At 48.7% G+C, this 17,126-nt stretch overlaps 1 long non-coding RNA gene across 1 annotated transcript; it reads right to left on the bottom strand.

The window, feature by feature from the left end:
• Nucleotides 1–2,024: 2,024 nt before the first annotated feature.
• Nucleotides 2,025–7,710, bottom strand: LOC125109227 (uncharacterized). Its single transcript, XR_007130156.1, has 3 exons — nt 7,589–7,710; nt 5,045–5,293; nt 2,025–4,846 (listed from the first exon to the last, which is right to left on the bottom strand). It is a non-coding gene; the product is annotated as an uncharacterized LOC125109227 (long non-coding RNA).
• Nucleotides 7,711–17,126: the final 9,416 nt, after the last annotated feature.

Here is a 17,126-nt window from a genome sequence, read left to right on the forward strand (position 1 = left end):
CACAACACTCCTCCAGATTTACAGTAGGTAACATGTAGGATCTGAAGTCTGAGGTCCTGGATTGGACTCTGAACCTTGTCCCTGAGGAACTGTGTGGCCTTGAGCCTGTCACTTCTCCCCCAAAGCTCAGTGTCCTCACCTGGAGTGATCCCTGCCTCCCAGGCCACAGTGAGGACCAAGGGAAAATGGGTTTGAAAGGGGCAGATGGTCGACATTCCAAGTGTGTTTGTGACCCAACACACACCTGCAGGGGCTCACCTCATTCCATGTTCACAACTGCATTTCCTCCAGTTTAAGAATAAGAACATTGAAGCTCACAGATGGTACATAAATACTCCAAAAGGAAAAAAAAAAAAAAAAAAAAGCTAGGCCTATACCCTAGTCACTGGGCTCCCACGCTGAGGCCAGGTGCCCCAGGACAATGGGTTGGAGCTGAGTTTGTTCAGGTGAGTCAGAGTTCTCAGAGAGGGTGGGAGGGAGCATGGTGTGGGTGTCAGGTTAGGAGGGAGGGTGTCCTAGAAACTCCCCTAGGGAAGAAGGTGCCGAACCAGGAAGAGACATGCATGTGCACTGTGTGTCTGGGGACCCGGGAGCACTTGTAGACCCAGTCTAGGCCTGTAGCCAAGGAGCTAGGCAGAGGGTAAAAAAATGATCATGATAATACCAATCACAGTGATGCACTCTTCAGGAAGATGAACTCTGGGGGGCGCTGTTTGAAGTGGTGATGGCATGCTTGAGCCACCATGTGCTAGAGGATGACACTAAGGCTCAGAGAGGTTAAGTGACTTGAAATTGGTTGTGAAGTGGCCTTGGAGAGCCTGAGGAATGAGGAGGGTCCGTTCCATCTTCCTAGAACTCTCCACGAAGACCTCCCCACCCAGAAAGCAGCCTCGGGACAGCCCGAAACAACATCAGGGGACAGTGATGTGGGAGCATTGAGGTTAATACTCCCTGAAGCCGTGGAGGAGAAGTTGGAAGGACCATTTTCCTGGGATGTGACAAAGTTTCTTCCACCTCCAGATTCTGTGGTTCCATGAGGCTCAAGATTGGGTGAAGTTTGTGACCTTGTATTCTCCAAAATCCTCATTGGCCACATCCAACTGTCTGAAAGAACCTAGGACAAAGAAGGATGGAGCACACTCACACTCACACTCACTCACACACTCACTCACACGCACACGCGCGTGCACTTACACACTCGCTTTCACACACACTCACTCGCTCACACACTCTCACTCGCTCGCACACTCTCGCACACTCACACACACTCACACACGCGTGCATGCACGCACTCATGCGCACGTGCACACACACACACACACGGAGAAAAGTGTACATATGTGTTATTTCTGCAGGGCTGGAGTCCAGAAGTAGGGTGGTTACTATTTTTTCCTTATACTCCTCTATATTTTCTAATTTTCTACAATGGCCACTTGTTACTTTGGTAATCAGAAAAAAAAATAATCATCTTACACAAAAATAATACGTAACTACAAACAGCTAACAGAAAGCTGTGGTTCTGGGAGCCCCCAGATGGAAACTTTGTGAGGCGTACTGGAAAAAGCAGAGTTAGCAAGTCACAGCCTGCCCTGTCTTGACCATTACATTTTGGGCAAGTCATTTAACCTCTCCAGGCCTCACTTCATCCTTCATAAAATGGAGTCACAAGGTTTCCTCAATAACGTCACTGGATTTCTAAAAGCATCAAACCAATTACGCATTTAAGGTTCTTTGTATAATGTAAAGACATCCTCGTTGTCATTTCTCTTACTGATAGTGTACGACTAGTATTAGTATCAGTGTTGGTATTATTGATGGAGAGGGAACCTGGACACTCAAGAACAAAATTTTTTTATATGAAAACATTAACATAGGTGATGACCACTCTTGCAGGGTTGTTAAATGAAAATAAAATACAAATGAAAATGAAAATAAACAGAAGCCCTTCTATTTCTTTGAGTTTTATTGACATTGCTTAGCCTATTGATATGGATTCAATGGCTTTCAAACCAATCAGGTAAACTGAAAGCTTACCCCGGGATCTGGAGAGAAACAAAATAGTCTTCTTACACCATTTTTCCCAGTCTTAGGATGAAACGTTTTAGCCCAGATGGGAAGGTACTTCTGCGGTAATACAGCTCTCTGTGGAGGACGACGTCCCCGTGGCGGTTGTCCTTGGCCCTGACAGTGCCTTTGATTTGTCCAGCAAAGAAATATTCTCCCTTAGCAAGTGTAACCCTTTTCAGAAAAACTACGAAATGCTCATTTTAAATAATTATGATCTTATTGTATTAAATATTAATCATATGTAGACCTACAGTATAAAACACTCTAGAAAACTATACTCCTAATTAAAGCAAAATATATTGTGCATACTTTTTAATTTATGACCAGAAAAAGTGGAATTGCAGCAACAGAGTCTTCTCATTTTAGTTGATTCCGTAAATGAAAACAAGAGATGTGTCATTAAGTGGTATTGATGATACCCGTAGTGTTCATATATTTGTCAATTTCATTAACCTTTAGAATTAGGTATTCATAATGTGTTAAAGACAGCATAACACATTACATTACTCAATGTAATTTCATGGATATGATGTGTAGCTGATCATGTTACAATCTCTTGTCTTTACAGCTGTTAGAAAACATTATACTTTCCAAGATCATTAGGGATGTGTGCATACCAAGTAGCTAAACTACAGCTCAAATAATGGTCCCTGCTTGGCCTTGAATTCTGATCAGGGCATGACTAGACAGTTTCCACTGATGAAGAGCTAAGCTCCCTGGAATGTTTTGTATAAGAACTGGAGAAACACAAAGCTGATGGAGAGCTTGAGAATTTGTTTAATTAAATTCTTTGCCTTCAGATTGGCAGCGATAAATTGAATTATGGCTCAGCAAACAGTCACTCCCCCACCCCCTTGGAAGAGAGCCTACTTTCCTGCCCCACTGACTGTGGGGTTGGCCAGGTGCTTGTTCTGCCAATGGAACGTGAGCAAGGACGATGGAGCAACAGTTTTAAGCGTGTATGCATGGCGGTTCTGTCTTCTCGAGCTCCTGAGCTCCAGCATGAGAAGATCATGGCCCAGATGACCGATTCTCATTTAGTATGGGCCCCAGACTCCTAGATCAGAAACCCCCCCAAGGCACCACCTATACCAAACCCTCACCCTATAAATCCAGGGCCTGAAGGGTTGCATTTGGGAGGAGCCAAGAATGACATCCATACCTTTCTACTCACAGCCTTGTGCCCTTCCTTGAGGACAAGTTTCAGAAGGTAAACACAAGTGACTTAATAAAAACCAATAAGCAGGCATCTTGCATCTGGGTTGGAAGATGCAAGAAGTACAGATGTATTTACCCATCCAGAAAGTATTTCCAGAGTCTCTGAGTGATCAAATCCACTCAGGCATGCTGTCCTTGCCACAGAGACACAGTTTCCTTCGAAATTATCAGGTGCTCCTTCTCTTTGAAATAAGACCCAGCAGTCAGCACAGAGCCCTGCAAGGCTTTTGTCTTGCTTCTTCCGTCGGTGATTGGATTCATCACTGATAGTTGCTGCCTGGATTTGTTCCTTCTCTCTTCACTCCGGTGGTAAAAACACAGAAGCAGCTAGTGTGGCCAGAGCAGTGTGACTCTGCTTCCGCTCTGCTGGCCTCCCAGGCAGGCTATCTCAGGAGTGGTGCACTCTCTGAAACTACTCTCTGCTCCTTCTCAGGCACCTGACTTCTGGTCTTTACAGCCCTTTGAGATATTCATTACGATCCCCCTCTTGCAGACAAGGAACGAAAGCTCAGGGATTCGCTTTCCCGGGGTCCCAAGTCACTAAATATCGGAACCAAAATTCAAATCCAGACCTGTCTTCTAAACATTTCTCCTTTGTGCCAAAGCACACTTTTTTTAATAAAAAAGGAAAAAAAATCACGCTTCTTAATAACAGAAGATCAGCAGTTGCAAGGAGGAGATTTCCGGATATGAACCCAGCTGGTCTTATTTCTAAAATCCACAAGTACCAAAGGGAAGTTGGTAAGTCACAACTAGGAATTTTATTTGCACTTTACTCCCTTTTTATAGTGTCACCTACGCTGATAAAGACCTTCCACGTTCCCTCTAAAAGCAAATCAGAAGGCCCTTTAGATACCTGAACATCACCCCCGGCTTAGTCAGCCCATCTCTCTGTCCTTAGAGCCCCACCCACAGCCACCGAGAAGGTATCTCTTGCTTATCACAATTAAGTAAGAGGTCAGATCTTAGACTGTTACAGAAAGGGTGAGTAAGACAGGCGGCCCTGGCTGAATAAATAAATAAATAAATAAATAAGTCATGCCCAAGATGTTCTGATAGCTGCCAGTGAAAGCAGCTTCCTAGTGGCTGAGGACAAGGTGGGATGGGCACCATGCGGCATCTGGGGACCACGGCGAATCTCAGCCTGACCAGGATCAGGGGTGGGCATGTAGTTAGTGACAGCAATGCACTCTGAGGATGAAAGAGCGTCATGGCCCCGACAACGGTCTGGAGGGCCCTGATGCCCCCGAGGTGGCCACCACCTCCCAGCAGTGGAAGGACCCAACCAACCCAACACTCTCCCAAAGGAGCCAACCATGATGGCCACCACTTCATGCTATCCTTGCTTCTCACTCCACATGACCACACATTTGAGGTGGTGGAAGAAGCCACTTTTCGCACCAACTCAAGAACAAATACCAGTGGTGCTTCCTCCTGCTTCATGATAGGACGGCGTTTCTCTCAGCACGGGTGAATGGCGGGGCTTGACCACACCGGTCACGCCTGTCAGTGGAGGTCAGCTGGACTCTGTCCAAACTGCCTTTCTCACGGCTGCTTGCACCTGCAAGGGACAGTCCAACCACAAAGGACATGGGCTTTCGGAGAGAGACCTGTCTGTGTCCTCAAGAGAGGCACCACAGACAAGCCCAGCAGCATGTCCATGGTGTAGGGCCTCTGTTCCCTCCATCTTGGGCAGTTACCACACCACTTCCTGGACCCTGAGAGCCACCACCCCCTCCCCCACAACCCCGGGTCTTACACTCAATGGAAATGTCTCTCAGAGCTGGGTGGTTCTCTTCACACCTTCAAATGCAGCCAAATTCTGTTTTATATTTTTCTCTTCTTGTTTTGCTCATTAGGAAAGGCCTGCTGTACATGGTAACACCTGCCGTAAGTTTGCTTCTTTGCTGCTTCCAGCCCCCGTACCTTCCCCTCCTGGTGGAGCCCATTCTCTGTGGCTTAACATCTGTCCTTTCCTCCTCGGGCCTCAAAGGCCAGCCTGGAAGCTCTGTGGAGAAAAGAAGGGGCCGGTGTCCCTGGGCATTAGGGAAGAATGGAAATGTTCTTCAGTGGCACACGGAGGAGAGAATACTGGCTGTGGCATCAGACAGACCTGAGTACAACTTGCCCTCTGCTTCGGTTCTGGAACTTTGTTCCTTGCTACAAAATGCCAAACAGTTTAAAGAAAAGGTTTGGTGAAAGTTCTGGGCATGTGGAAGACACTCAACAAATGGTAACCATTATCTGATATTTTTAGAGCCCTCAAGTCAATGAGCATAGACTTGTCAAAGAAGGAAACTCAAAACATTAACTAACATTTATTGAGTCCTTACTATGGGCCTGGCTTTGACCTTATTTCCTTAATCTGTTAAACAATCCCATGGCATAAATGTTGTCATTATCTTCGTCTCGCAGAAGATGATGCTAAGGTCCAGAGAGGTTGAGGAAGCTTCCAAGATCACACAGGAAGGGCTGAGATACAAGCACACACAGTCTGACTATAGAGGCCACTTTTCTAAGTCCCAGGATACAATGACCCCTCCAGTGAAGCTAGTGAGTCAGGATTTCCATCCGAGAATCTATCACCCTGTGAATCATTTTTGTTTTGTTTTGTTTTCTCCAGGGAAGGTAGAGTAGAAGAACTTTTACAAAGGGACATGAGAGCTGGAATGAAAGCCCAGAAGCAATGGTCCAAAGGGGAACGTATCTGCAGACTGAGAGAATGCAGGCACAGGACAGCTATCTTGAGGCTCGATTTAGTTCAAGTTCTCTAGGAAGGATAAACCGAGGCCAGGCTTGGAACGTCTGGTCTTCTAGATGATACAGTCCAGGGCAGAAACAGCGAGGGGAGATAAAATACGAGAGGGAAGGATAGACCACAAACAGGTGGCGTGTAACAAAGCTATAGGCTCCCCTAGCCACAGAGAGACACGAAGGCTCCCCGTGCCCTGTGGGACATCTAAGCCATGGACTGGCCCACCCAAGGGAGCAAAATTGGGGCGTTGTTGCTGGGTCCCTCCCATCTCCTGCACCTGCTCTCAATCACTCCACAAGCAGGCAATACCTACCCTTCCCAGGGTCACCTGGCCTCTCTGGGTAGCCTCACAGCCCAGACTAGGAGAAGCAGTGGTCTGAGCCTCCATGCCCAATACAGCCCCTGATCTTGCTCTGCTGGGGTGAGTAGGGCAGGGAGGGCAGAAGCCTCCGGGGGCTCCAGGAGACACCTGAGGCCTAGAGAACTCAAAAGGCAGGGAAACTGTGTCTGAATCAGGGCTCTGGGGTCCCTCTGAGAAGTCATAGCTGGCAGGGAGGCTGTGCCATGCCTCAGCCTTGGGAAATTTGCAAGTCTGGAGGGGGATTTAGTTCAAGTTGCCCAGAGCCATCTGTGCCCCCAGGGCAAGGGAGCTAGACCATCAGAGCAATGCAGGTTTCTCAAGACAGAGAAAAACCCAGAGCCCAGGGGAGCCCCACAGGTTTGAACAGAAACATGCTGGCCCTGGTTGGGGAAGCTCCTTTCTGTGAGCATCAGTGCCGAGAAGGAGGGTCGGGGCCTGCTGCTGTCCCTGCCTTCAGTTAGCCACACACTCTGGCTGAGGCCTTGAACCTCTTCTCTGCTAAAATAGTCCTAACCAGGCCTTGCCAGCCTCTGGGGTCCCAGTCTCCTCCTCTGTGAAATGGGGTGAGTTCTCAGGCTAGTCTGAGCAGGGCTATTGTGAAAGTCATGAGTAGGTGATGCCAGAGAAGGTGGCTTGCAGGAGTATTCTGTGTGCCCCGGAGACCCGGGCCTGAGAGCAGATGGTGACAGAGGACCTGGAGTGTCCACACTCAGTGGGGGGCCCCAGCAGGTGGGGTGAGGTCCAGGTTCTCCCACACAGCACTGCGAGAAGGGCTGCGTGGGGAGGGAGAAGGGCTCCGGGCATCTGGAAGCCTGCTCTCCCTCTCCTGCCCGGAGCCGGACTAAGCCTCGGGGAATGTGAATTACAAATTTGCAGCTGGTCATCCAGGTCAAGGTAAGGAGGAAGGTAAGGAGGCATTTCACACAACAATTTGTAAGTTAAATGCATGAATTTAAATATTAAGATCTGTAATACATGGGCCTCCATTTGAACTCTAGCCCTGGGAGCCTGCAGATTTTCAGGGCTGTGTTCTTTTCCTCAGCCTCCTTCTAGAACCTTCACCCTCTGCAGGAGCTTCATTTATTCATGGGGGCAGGGAACAGGCAGGAGAAGGTGGACAGGTACCAAACCCTCCTCCACTCTAGATATTTCCTTTACCTCCATCTGTCCCAAGGTATTCAACTCACCTTACTAATAAAAAGAATGCGCTTGAAGAAGGCTGTTTCCCGAAACATACCCTGATGTTCATTCATTCACTCATTCATTCATTTATTCAGCCATTATTGGTGGAGTGTCTGCTCCTCATCGGGCACAACACTCTGGGGGTAGAACAAGGGACAGAGAGGGCAGGACAATCCTCTGCCCTCATGGAGCTTAAACTCTGGTAATACCAGACACACCCGAGCTAAGGCCACCAGCAGGGATGGCGTCCTCCCACCTGTCAGCATGCTGCTCACCTCACCAGGAAGCCCCAAGAGGCTTAGGTTGGGTAGCAAGATGCTTGCCTGCGGTCCCTTAACTCCTAAGAGACCAAGGTGGTCTGTGGCCAGCCAGAGCCCATGTGCCTTCCCGCATCAGGCTCCTGTGTCAGGAATTAAGGATTCATGCTAAGAATGACACTAGCTCTCCAGCCTTGGCCTGAGGATACAACAGCTCCTTCCTTGGGACAGCATCAGGAGCACAAAGTAGATGAGAGAGGAGACGAGTCACGCACCACTCACCGACGTATACAGCATTGTGATCAACGATGGTGGAATTTTTTTTTTTTTCAAAACTGATAAACAGGAAAGGAGTTTGGTTTCAAAAATCAACCGATTTCCTTGCTATAGCCGTATCTAGGTTGTGTATCGAAGAAAACAAAAATAATTCTGGGCACAGAAGGGAGATGGAATATTTCTGTGCTCAACACTGGGCCAGGTTGGCTTATTCCCAGACATAAAGGATTCTGGTGTCCCTTTTTAAAATAAAAATAAATAAAATAAAGCAGTTCAACCCCAAGGCTGCGTGCCAACCAATGTTACATAGCAGTGGGTACTGGTGGGTGGTGAGAAACATTTCCCAGTGGCTAAGAGCACAGCAGGCCTGTTGCGAAGCAAACAGCTGAGAGGAAAACACAGGTGTGTTAACACAGACCAGCCGTTCCCACTGCCCTGCCCACCCCCACCCCCCCCCCGCCTTGCCGGCCAGGGTCATGGGGCCACAGCTGGCCACAGAGAGGCTCGGTCCAAGAAGGCAGGCTGAGGCGACAGCTTCTGCCAAGCCCACATCCCTGCCAGGGTCACAGCCCCACTCTCCCGCCCCCGGCACCCCCCTTCCAGCCCCTCAGTCCAGAGGCTCTGGTTCCATCCATGTCCAGAGCCCAGACCAGGGCTGGGGTTAGTGGCTCTGCTATGAAACTGCTTCCTGTTGCTGAGAGGCTCACGACCTCATTAGGGTAAAAACACCGAGTGCAGGACGTGGACCCATCTCGGTGGGGGGTTCCGGGAATTCCCATGTCCTCACACTGGCCTGCCTGTGCAGCCCGGCTGAGTCACCCTCGGTAGCACCCGCGAACCCCTCAGACGGCAGCAGGAGCAGCAATGCTGTGTCCCACGACCGTTTCAGTGGGGATCCTGGGCAGGTTTTTGGAAGAACTTGAAGAAATTCCGTAAAGAGGTGTAGCTCTCCTGCGACCCTGCAGGGATATGAGCCGCTGAGCATGTTTCTGGCCTCAAAGAGTCACCCCCTCCCACCCCCTCCCACCCCCTCCCACCCTCTCCCACCCCCTCCCACCCCCTCCCACCGAAGGGACCTTCGAAAGCCTTTTCATCTGCTTTACTGTGAGGGGTACAGAATTGTTCTCCAGCTGAGTGTCAGGTCAAAGGGATAAAAAGTGTTGACAGAAAGCACAAGGATTCTTACGACCATGTTTTAACACTGAAGACTGTAATTTCATGAAATGATGCAAGTGTTTGAAGGATAAGAAATGGCCAACCTTGGGTACTTTCACTGCTGTCCATCTGGCCTGACCTAGAGTGAGAACGTTTTTCTTCTCTCTAACGCACAGTTTCCAAAGCCAGCCAGATTGGGGCGGGGGGGTCCACCAGGCTTCTGAATTGCATGCGGACCCCCCATCTTTTCTTAGAGAGAGCACTCATGGACCTCAGTAAAGCCTGGAGGCTACTGTGTAGGTCACCCCCTCCAAGGCCAAAGGGAATCAAACTCCTGTCAATCGAAGATGAACCAGACATCACCATTCATTCTCTTTCAGGGAACGGATTCCCAGCAGTCCCAGCTCCCCCTCTGCCTTCCCTCTGCCAGTTGTCAATGCCTTGTTTCCTCAAGGGAGCCTTTACTGAAGATGGATGCTTCAGTGAAGTGGGTGAGTGAGGTCACAGGGAGCTGGAAGCAGCATAGCATGCCTGGTGGCCAGTGGCAGCCTCCTCCAGGCTGCCCTCCGAGCCAGCGGCCCCTCCCTGGCTACCCCCACGAGGCTTGCCCTGGAGCTGGGGCTGGAGAGAAGAGCCTCCCCTTCTCATTAACTTGCTCATCCAGGCAGTGTTTCCTGAGCACCTGTCACGGGCCTGGGGGCCCCACGAGGGAGATGCAACAATGATGGTGGGCACTGCAGGCCTCTCTCCTCCTCACACAGGCAGGGCCAGGAATCCCGCATGCTCTCCCATGGGACCCTTGAGCTCAGAGTCCCGGGGTGGGGGTCGGGGGGCACAGGGCGGAGGCTCAGAGTCCAACACGCTGCCTCGAGGAATCCCGGGAGCCCCCGCCATCCGTGAACCCCTGTGCCCATTCCAGCGAGACTTCGATTCTGGAAACCCCTCCTGCACGCACGCTCTCTGCGCTCATCCGGACGCACCAGACGGGGCTGCAGGGCGCTGGGGAAGTCCAGAGTGTACTGGTCCCTGCTCTCGTCTCCCCGTCGCCCCAGGCCTGGGCAGCACCCAGCAAAGGACACAGACGGAGACCCTCCGGGGGTGGGGGGGCAGGGGCAGGGCCACGGCCAGCTCTGGGCTTCTGGCATGTCACTTAACTTCCTGCTGTGTGACCATATCTAAGTCACTTACACTGACCTTGGTGTCCTGGTCTGTAACAAGGAGGCTCGCTCTGTGTGTACCCATCGGCGAGCTGTCAGCGTTCGGCGACACCATGAGGCAGAGTGTCTAATACGACACACAGCGGGTGTTCAACATGCAGCAGGATGCCAATGGCACTCTTGTCTTCCCAGCCCGGCACCAGACGGAGAACTCCTGGGGTAGCCATTCTGTACTTCACCAAGGGTCCCCGACCCCCGAGAAGCAAGCGGGACCGTGCCCACGTCGGCAGAGGGGAGAGGGGAGAGGGAGAGGCGCCTGGGCGAGGCCAGCCTGGCTGGGGCCAGGACAGCTGAGGCTCTTGGCTGGGGATGCCCGGGCTGTCACGAGCCCTGGAATCAGGGAGTCCATAAATGATGCATTGAGAACAGCTCGAGCTCCAAACTCCAGCGCTTCAGGCCACGGGAACATCTGTGCCGACCGGGGGATCCTGCTGTGCGGCCATCCTGCCTCACCAGGGCCCCCGCAAATAAGTCTGCTCCACGGCCGTGGCTCTCGGGTTGACACAGCTAAGAAATGTATTGTGACCTTCAAATAGATGACGTTTTTCAGAATAAGAAGTGCCATGCATTTCCCCAGCAGTGGCACGGTCAATGTGACGAAGAAAAGGAAAATCCTACCTTCAGCCCCTGCCTCGCGGTCAGAGCCGGTCGCCCGCAGCCTGCCTGGGGTCCGGCATCTGAGGTCCAGGCTGAGCTCGCAGGGGCGGGCGTCCTTACAGAATCTTACAGTGACCATCAGAGCCTGTTCATTCTTTCTGTTCGGAGGACACCATGCAGGGAAGCTGGGGGCCCGGCATGCTTTCCCTGGAGTCCTCTCCTCTGGTCTCCGCGGGACGGACCCTTCGTTGTTCCAAAAAAGTCTCAGCAAGAAGGAGGGGGAGGGCCTAGTACATGGGAGGGGGGAGGACCCTGAAAATAAGTGAACACCCCGCGTACAAACCGGACACCGGGCGCGTGTTTCACCCTCTGTCTCGACTCTGCCTGGAAGGTGCTGGGCCGCTGCTGCACGATCCGCGAGGGGTTCAGTGACCCGGTAGGTGAGCTGTGATGTGCTGCGTGTTCGGTGACCCACCCCCCCCGGGGATCATGGGATCAAAGCGCTCCCCACTTACAGTTGTGGCCGGAATGGAATCTTGCTCTAACAGCACATGAGCTCTGTGGCCTGGGCAAGTCTTTCAACCTCTCGTGCCTCAGTTTCCCCATCTGTAAAATGAGGGAGAAGAAATTCTACCTCATGGCACTGGGATGAGAATTAAATGAATTCACACTGATAACGTGCTTTAAGCAGGACTGGCGTAGAGGCTGCCCTGCACAGTTCGCTGTATTTTTGGTGTCGTTTCAGAGCCAAATGGAACTAAATGTTTCTAGTGGGTCAGTGCAAGCGGCAGAATCCCTTAATGCGGTTATTATTATTATTATTTTATTGAGAATGGGAGGGAGTGTACAATACTATAATATAATACTATACTTATTAGATAAGACTCCTTCCTCCCTGGAAAAGAAGAGTGTAATAGTTAGAAAGGTAAAAACCAGTGCAGAGAACACGCCTGTCTCTGCACTCAATCCTCCCATGTGACTATCTTGGGTAAGATGATGTCACTTGTCAAATAGCCAGGTGCATATAAAATCCTGATGTAAATGAACAGAAAATGAAATTTCCCGTGGGTCACACCCACGGGAAGTATCCTTCAGTCCCGAATTTCCTCCTAAAGTGATTGAAAATAGTTTTTTTGTTGTTGTTGTTATTGTTCTGATCCCCCTTTGCCACCACTTTAAAGGCAAGATAAGCGGGTCATGCGTTCAACAGCGCAAAAAGCAACTGGACAGCATGGCCTCTCCAGCCGCGGTGGTAAAAGGAGGAGAAAACTAGTGTAAGGAGGCCATTCTTTTGAGGGCTGAACACGGGAACAGTTTCAAAGAGGAGCAGTGTGTAGAAAAACAGTTACCAACCCAAGACCACAGAACCCAAACTGTGTTCAGAGATCTGTCTACAGTTTTAGTTGCTGGTGAAGGGACGCTGGAGATGGTTATCTGTTGGTTGCATGGTCAGTGGTCAACATCACAGGGCTGCATGTCCTGGAGCATTGGGTCCAAGTGACTGCTAACCTACGGCCACCACAAAGTAGTTCCAGAGTGCTCGGGCTGCCCCACAAGCAGAAAAGCAGAAACAGCAGCAGAAGGCAAGCTGGCCTCCACATCACCAACGGTCAGATTCCTGAAGGTAGGAACCCTGGATTCTCTGTTGCTCTGTCCCCAGAATAGAGTCAAATAATTTGCACAAAGTAGATGCCTAGTTAGGCTCACTAAGTGAACGTGAGGGAAGAATCCCACGCCATGGAGGCAGCTAATCTTTAGTCCCATCAGATAGATCAACATGTCTCAAACACGTTGGCCTGGAGGTCTCTTCCCTCTCTTAAACTTGGGAATTCCAGAGGAATTTTGTTTATGAGAGTTGTCAATATTTACCACATTCGATATTAAAACTGTGTAGACGTTGAGTCACTAGGAATCGAGAATTAAAATTTCAACATGGAACCATGCTTTTTTTTTAAAAAGATTTTATTTTTTTTATTTGAGAGAGAGAGAGCACAGAGGGAGAGGGAGGAACAGACTCCCTGCTGAGCAGAAAGCCCGACATGGGACACAATCCCAGGACCCTTAGACCACGACCCGAGCCAAAGGCAGACGGTTAACTGACAGAGCCCCCCAGGAGCCCCTAAACCATGCTTCTGAGAGGTAAAATACTCACCAGGTTGCCGATGAACAGCACTTGCGGGGCACAGGAGGGAGACTGGAACCAGCCATATGTACAAAGACAGCTTTAAGGGTTAAAGTTTCGGTGTGCATGTGGAAACAAACCCGTACCCCCAGAAAGTTGACAATCACTTCTGGACTCCAGCTGTCATACGGGCGCTGCACTGTACTGAGTCTCCCTGGTAGGGAAACCGGGGTGAGGGCTCCCCTCCTGTTCACAGAAGCCACAAGGGTTGGAGAGCTCGGCTCACCTGAGATTAAACCACTAGCACAGGTTGGACAGGGATTTCAACACAATCCTTCATAATCCTGAAATCTATGCCACTTCCCCTGCCTCCTGCCCATTTCTGAAAAGACACCATTTCCTTACCCAGGCTCCTGGGTGGCTTGGTGGGCCCCTGCCCTGATTCAATGTGCTATTTTAATCAGCTATCGCTTTGGTGGGTTTCCTTCTTGACAACAGTTTTATGAAGTGTGAACAGAGAGGATGGTTACTCAATGTTTTGAAATAAGAAACCATATTTTTAAATTTTTAAATTTCAGATAAATGGGGCATTCCTGACTGGAGGTGAAGCCTTGTCTGGGGTTTATTCATTCTTGTACCCTGGCACATGGAGACTTTGGATGGATGCTTGTTGAATATTGAATGTACATATCATATACATAATATGTACTCATAGAGATGCATTGCTAGTCTTTGAGTTAAATGTTTTTTTGCTAAATTACATGAGAGCCACACTAAAGGAAAACTATAATAATCACCACTAATCTTGTAGACTCATGAGAAAATAATAGGGTCTATGATAAAGTTTTCTTTCTCCTTTTGCTCTTTTACTTGTAGTCATTGTTAGCGGTTACTGTGTAGTGAGGCTATTAGTATGTCACTCCCATTTTTAATATGTTGGTGACCAGATCTGCTACTTGGTGGCATAGACCTTCCTGATAAATAGCAACAAAGACATGACTTTAGGGTATTACGAGAGAGTCGTTTATACAGAAGAGGAAAAAAGGCATTCACAGAATCCTCAAAATTAAAAAAAAAATTATCATTTCATCAAAACTTTTAAGATAGAATCTTTACTGAACAACACCACTCCAAAACACCAGGGGGTTTCCAGAGAACTCTATGACCCATCTACACGGTGTCAGATAAATTCCTAGCAGGTGCTGCCAGGTTCAGAAAGTGAACTATCTAGAGCAGAGGTGACAGAGAAGACGGGGGTGACTGCTGGGTTTAAGACCAGAGAGGACACGGAGGGGAAAGAGAACAGTCTTGTGTTGTAAATAAGCCATTAGTTGACAGCTGTGGGTTTATGTGCGTCAACATGAGCCGAGAGGAATAGAAAGAGAGAGAGCATTGGGATTCCCAGATAAACAATTGACACACACTTCTCAGACACTTCCAAACCTCGAAGAAAGTCAATCAGACCTTTAGATTAAAAAAAGACTCGTAGACAAAACATCGCAAAACGTCAACCTCCCTTTTGTCACATGGATCCCTCAGACCCGTTGCTGGTCTCAGCCTTCTTCTTTTAATGCCATGTCATTCCTTGATTCCTCTCTCTTTGATTCGGAGAGTAGCCAGGCGTATTACTGTGTATTTCTCCCACTTCCTGCCCACGTGCTTTTATCTAAATTTCTTCAAGGTCTCAAGATGAGACACAAGCAACTTCTTTAAAAACCAGAGTGATTTTCTCAGCCAGCGGCCCAGTGGCCGTGTGCTGTCAGTTACGGATGGGGCGAGAACCTACAGGTTCCAAGGACCCAGAACTGAACGAAGCAGGGAAGAACCTGGTCCCCGTGGGGCTTACATTCTATTTGAAAGAGACAGAAAATAAAGAAACAAACATCAAAACACTTCACACAATGATAAGTGTCGTAAAGAGAATGACACAAGGTGTCATTATTATATGACTATCGTCATTATCATATGACTATAATCATACGGGATAGACTGTTAGAACCAGAGTGGGGAGAAGGAATAGACTATGTGATGATTTGGGGTAAGAACACTCTAGAAAAATTGAAAATACGAGAACTTGGGGGATAAGAACAAGTTTGGCATGCCCCCCACACACCAAGAAGGAGAGGCCAGATCATGTTGGGTTTTCTAGGTCCCAGCAAGGAAACCCACGTTGATACTGGGAGCAGTGGAAAAACAAGGGGATATCTTAAGCAAAGCAGTAATGAAGTGGGATTGACTTTTTAGAAAATTTTGACTAATGCTCTCAAGAAATACACAGCCAGGTGCCAAACTGTGCCTTATGTGACTTTATTGCCTTATGAGTTATATGGAGATAGAAGGGAGGCTGTGAGGACGAGCATTAGAAATTTCATTTTTAATAAATTTCTGATTTTATCCCCCCCCAAAAAAATAGTTCTAGGCTCATACTTGCTTTGGCATATACTGAAAATCTGTTTGGAAGCAAACTGTTTTTAAAGTCCCTTTGGTTTTAATTAGTTTAGCATTTTAATTTTAAGAAAAGATGAGAAATCTTCATAAGAAGAATTTTCCATTTGGGTGTTTAAATCTGTACCATAATGTTACATTAAAATGATTTCTGGTGTGCTAATTAATAATTATCTTAGGAATATTGCAAGTGTGAAAGGCCATCGTGACTCACTGAGCTTCATTTTAGCTCATTCTGTTTTAAAATTCTATTAATCCTTGTTACAAATGACAAGATCATTTAATTTCTTCCATGCGACACTTTTATTACAAAGAGCCTTTCATCCAAGGGAATTTATTGGTGGGGACAGGCCCTAAAACATGCCTTTATATTTCCCAAGCATTTTGTGGAACATGGGGCCTCTATCTAATTTGATCCCCATTTAGACTCCAGATAAATCTGACTGTCCTTCTGCACGTCTTCACCAGGGATCCGGAGAATGATCCCTCCATGCCAAGCTCGAGGCAGTGACTGCAGGAGCAAGGAGAGTCCGGGTGAGCGTGGGTACCTGAGCTCTGTGATCGTGGCCAAAGCCACCACTCAGAAACAAGCTTTTGTGCACAGAAATGGCTTTTATTGTTTTCAGTTCAATGTCAACAGTGTGCTGGACAGAGTTAAACCGCCTGAGCTCTCAAGAAGATACATATGCCAATATTTATAGCATTTTAGGATGTACTGAGAGGCTTGGGTTGGTGTTCAAGAAAATCATGTCCTCTGAGACTAATTTTAAAATACCAGTTATTTACAATATTATTCTGAGGGGATTCCTCGGTTAATAGGAAGGGTCGCCATAACCATAACGGTGGCCTTCACTTTTGTGTTGAACTCGTTCAAAGACTAGGCATGTTCAGCACCAAAGGAACCAGATCTTCCCGAAAGTGAAATCCCAAGAGCAAAGCCAGGTCACAGCTCTGCTTGCCCGACTCACAAACGTCATTAAAGTTTATCTTCCCGTTTCGTAGCTCTTCGACTCGCTAAAATAGAGAATAGTAGGGGTACTGCCTATTGGTGGAGAACAGTTTTGTGTTACTGTATTTTGTCTTATACCCATTCAGTACGTCCTTTCGTCCTTACTGCAGCTCTCAGATTACAGTGATCACCACGCAACAGTGGGGGAAGCCAACGCTCGGAGAGATTCGACTCTTGCCTCGGGCAGCACAGGATGCACGTTCAGGTCTCTCCACCCGTTCCTCCATGCACCATGCTGCCTGCTCTTCTTGGGCTGCAGTGATTTGTGACAAATAGTGTCACTGAGCACCTTGGCCCGTTTAGGGCGGGTGTGGGAGCCTCGGTGCTGGGCGTTCCTAGGTCCCAAACAGCAAGCAAAGCCTGGGAGGACTCCAGTGTTTGGTATCAAATCAAAGAAGGCCACACACTCACTGACCCTGTCCCCTGGTGGAGAGGTGGATCCCACTTGCCCTGCCCCTTGGGTCT

Source organism: Lutra lutra, chromosome 9, assembly GCF_902655055.1.
Source record: "Lutra lutra chromosome 9, mLutLut1.2, whole genome shotgun sequence".
NCBI lineage: Eukaryota > Metazoa > Chordata > Mammalia > Carnivora > Mustelidae > Lutra > Lutra lutra.